This window comes from Oratosquilla oratoria, chromosome 15, assembly GCF_046742065.1.
Source record: "Oratosquilla oratoria isolate Oo_2021 chromosome 15, ASM4674206v1, whole genome shotgun sequence".
NCBI classification, from domain to species: Eukaryota; Metazoa; Arthropoda; class Malacostraca; order Stomatopoda; family Squillidae; genus Oratosquilla; species Oratosquilla oratoria.
The window spans coordinates 59,235,283-59,240,282 of record NC_134791.1 but is presented as its reverse complement, the minus strand read 5'-3'; positions in this window follow the sequence as shown (position 1 = coordinate 59,240,282).

The window sequence follows — 5,000 nt, the reverse complement described above, 5'->3', positions numbered from 1 at the left end:
TATACATACATATGTATATACATGTATATGTACAGCTGCACAGAAAACTATCGTTAGTAAATCACGCTAATCATTTTGACACAAAACAACGAAACTATTTGAGACAAGATGAAGTCTCCATCGGAAATAAGATTATCATGTCATAGTGAATCCATATGAACTCCGGAACTATTATTCGATTCATATTCATTCAGAAGGAATTCGAACAATTCGAACCCCAGAAATACCAACCCTTCGGTATCATAAGGTTATGTTCATTAGCGAATGTTTCGACACCCCTACTAACGATAGTTTTCTGTGTAGCTGTACATATACATATATGTATATATAATATATATACATATATATATATATAATATATATATATGTATATATATATATGTATGTATATATATATATAAATGTATATATATATATATATATATTCATAAAAAAAGTTTGTGTGAGTACATGAATGTACTTGGCAAGCATGACGTAAGTAACCTCAACAGCAATGGTCTCCGGTTATATATAAGCATTACTCTCAGAGCATAACCTGCCCATCACACTTTATTCAACTGAAGAATATACATAAGACGTTCTAGATGTATCCCAAATCCAAGCACTGGCATTTTCTTGACTACGTCATTGTCCGGCAGCGAGACCGGAAAGATGTTTTCCTGACCCAGGCAATGAGAAGATCGAAGTGCTGGACCAAGCATCGTCTCATAAGACAAAAAACAAAACTCCAGATCCTTCCATGTTATCCCACCAGAGCTCCAAACAGAAAACTAAACTGTTTTAACCTTAAAAAACCCAAGAACATAAAAACTCTCCGCACAGCCTTCAGTCTCTACCCCGCCAGAACAAACTATGATATTAACGAGGAATGGGTCAACCTTTGTGTAGCAATCCATCAAAATACTGATTTTGGCCTTGGTTTTACAAGGAGACGTCATCATGACTGGTTCGATGAGAAAACTCAAGATGTTAATTTTCTTCTAGTCGACTAAAGCAAAGTTCATGATGTTCTGCTCTCAAATCCTCACTCTGCACCCTTCAAAGTTAACTGCTGCTCCCTCAGAGCTGAAAAACAGAGGAGGCTAAGGAAATTGGAAATCGACTGATATGACAAATATGAGTCACTCGGCTTTTACAATGCCATTAAAGCTATATACGGTCGTACGAAGCGGAACATCACACCAATGAGATTGTCAGAGGCTGTTTTCCTGAGAGGTAGCAAACAAATCTTCAACAGATGGGCTGAGCACTTTGACAATTTACTCGACCAAAAGAACTACACCGACCTTAACATCCTGAACCAATTCAAAGCTACCCGCGATCACAGCTCTAGCTACCCATCCAGAATTTGCAGAGACAGTCCAAGTCTGATAGCGCCTTGTGGCGAACAGAGTGTTCACAAAGGGTCAACTATCTTCAGTTTGCTTGCAACCAATCACGTGACAAACCGCGGAACAAGAGACACGAGCTGAATAACAGATTTCATCCACCTGGTCCAGATCTAACTTGTATGGAGTGTGAAAAGATATATGGGTTCAAATTTGGACTCTACAGCCACCTCCATTGGAACCAGCGACAAGTAGTACTGCATCCCCAACCAACTTCACTTCACCTTCTCACCTCACCGGAGCAGTGTCGCGAGGTGTCTGTGTGTATGTGTGCGTGCGTGCGTGCGTGTGTGTGTGTGTGTGTGTGTGTGTGTGTGTGTGTGTGTGTGTGTGTGTGTGTGTGTGTGTGTGTGTGTGTGTGTGTGTGTGTGTGTGTGTGTGTGTGTGTGTATGTTTGAATGTGTGTTTATCCATAATTATGGTTCACGTGTTGGATTCATGATCGCAAATATTACCCTCCCGGAAGTGATCACAAAGATCATATATGACCGACCTAAGAGTAAAACTTTCTTTTTATTTGTACACACACACGCAACTCTTAGCCCAAAAGAGTTAGATTAACAGCTCGTAGCACAACGGCTCTGAAATTAATTTAAACCCAAGCTGAATTCGAACACAAAATACTGGATTAACGGTTGCGAACCCCTCCAATGCAGCTTTGACCTTATGTAATAGGTGTATGTGTGTGTGTGTGTGTGTGTGTGTGTGTGTGTGTGTGTGTGTGTGTGTGTGTGTGTGTGTGTGTGTTGTTACACACTGTCGTTGCTCACCTCCAACCTAAAATAGTTGATAAACAAGAGAACTGGGAGGACAATACTTATCCTTAGAGGTACTGGCTCATCCCTTAAAGGTGAGTGAACAAAAAAGTATTTTATCATCAACTATTGTATTAATATTCATCATCAACCACTGAGGTTAGACAAAGATATTCATACAAAATTTTCATATATTGAACACAACATTATAGCAATTATATACCCTCATTAAATGCACAATAATTCTCCAACATAGCAAAATATATGACTTAAACATATAAGGTAAACTGAAATCATACTATCACTACATTCATTCAGTAAATCTATACTCTGATCTCCACATTCTTATTTATGTGAAACGTAACTAACAAAATGATTAACATCAGATAATAACCAAAATTTTGCATAGTATGACCATGTGTTATGAATTAGATCTCGTTTTAATATCAATCAATGTATTAAAGAATTCACTAATCATATAATTCCAATGGCATGATCTGCATATGTATGGTATGTAAAATATAGATCACTAAATATTATTTTCATCTCCAGTTTGAACAAGGTAATTACTAATCCTTGATACAATACAAATTCTAGGCTTACAAACCTTAATCATGTAGTCTCTCTCTGGTACAGCATTTCCCCCTTTTTATTACTAAATGGACCAACGCTAGGCACATGTTCTGAATCCATATTAGGATGAAAGGTAGAACATGCTATTCCTTTGGCCGTAATCGAGAGAGAGATCGAGAGATCAAAACTTTCTTTCCAATTTAGTTCGGCAACAAAAAAGTTCAAACAACGGATCTTTCGACATATATGGTCTTTAACATAAATCATACATTATCTATACATCACAAGAAATTAAAGCAAATACATCCTTGAGTTTTCATACACTAATTAGAATATAACCTACTAAATTATACAACGTATACGTAAATATGTTCACTTTCGAAAACTTAGTTTTTTCTCACGCTACGAATGAAATATAAAAGAGAATGGACTATCATACGCAGTATGGTAACTGTGTGTGTGTGTGTGTGTGTGTGTGTGTGTGTGTGTGTGTGTGTGTGTGTGTGTGTGTGTGTGTGTGTGTGTGTGTGTGTGTGTGTGTATTTACCTAGTTGTATTTACCTAGTTGTATTTTACGGGAAGGGGAGCTATGCTCGTGTGTCCCGTCTTCATATCTCATTTTATCTAAACTATTTTTAAATTCATGTATTGTTTTTGCACACACCACTTTCTCATCTAACTTGTTCCAACTGTCTATTACTCTGTGAGGAAAGCTGTTCTTTTTCAGATTTCTTCTATAGCTGTCTTTCTTGATTTTCTTTCCGTGTCCTCTTGTATTTCTATCATCCCATTTTATCAGATTCTCTCTATCAATAATTTCTATGCCTTTCATGATTCTGTAAATAGTTATCAAATCTCCTCTCTCTCTTCTTTGCTCTAGTGTCTGTAGTTCAAGTTTTGCTAGTCTCTCTTCATATGATAGTTTTGAGAGTGTTGGTGCCAATTTTGTAATTATTCTTTGTATTCTTTCAAGTTTTTTATACATTTTTTTTGTACTTGGTGACCACACCGTTGCTGCATATTCCAATCTTGGTCTTATCAGAGTGATTACAATTTTCTTCACCATTTCTTCATCCAGGTATGTAAGTGTGTGTGTGTGTGTGTGTGTGTGTGTGTGTGTGTGTGTGTGTGTGTGTGTGTGTGTGTGTGTGTGTGTGTGTGTGTGTGTGTGTGTGTGTGTGTGTGTGTGTGTGTGTGATCCACTATGGTCTTTGGATCACGTATTGTACTCGAGAACAACAGCTCTAACAGTACAGGAAAAATGCTCATGTATGACCGATCTATTGGTAAAGCTATGAGCTTATACGCACACGTCCACACACACACACACACAACACTCCCCACCTACGAGAGATGGAGTAACGACTCGTCACGCAACGATACTGAAATGATTTCAGCGCTTGGAAAGATTCGAGCTCGGACAGCTATAGCCAAGGTTGCGAACTCTACCACTGCGCTACCTCTCCGCCAACGAGTTCTATGTATGTCTATTTGTGTGTGCATCTATGTGTGTGTGTGTGTGTGTGTGTGTGTGTGTGTGTGTGTGTGTGTGTGTGTGTGTGTGTGTGTGTGTGTGTGCTTTTTAATTAATTTTTAAATGTTAGGGTGATGAACGTTGACTCGACGATTGAAGGCATGGTGCCACCCTTCAGATGAGTTTTTGGTTTTCTGGAGATCATCCAAAACTCCGTAATAGCACGACCATAGTGATATGTCGAATACTCAACGTCGACGCCTACCACGCTGCATTATTCCTACTCAAATGATCTCAAAATATGACAAAAAAAAAAAAAAATCCTCCAAAATTGCATCTGTTTCGGTGTTCAGAGATTGAAGAGATTGTTCAAACAAAACAGCTACATCATAATGCGGAACGAAAGCAAGAGACTGCAGTTGCCTTACGAGTAGAGCATTTTCTGGATTGTACTACGCTTGCAATCCAAAAGATTGAATATTCCTTCAAAAACACTGTCCAAAGTGAAAAAAAACAGCTATAGACAGATACCTGAGGAAAATTATTTCTGATGGCGTTATAATAGCTGCTTTTTCAAAGTCCATTGTAATCGAGGTCACATTTAGATTTCTTCCTTCTCTGATAAATTTGAAAAATGAATTATAATTCACTTCCGACTTACTGTTTGTTTTACAATAAAGTAGTGGTATTGTTTTGTTTTCAGAGATGAGTGCATGAATCGAATATAGCTGTTTACCTAATGATGTGGAGTCAAAAGTCCCATTACAAAACCATTCCGTTCTCTTTGATAAAAGCTCAAAATATTTCCTA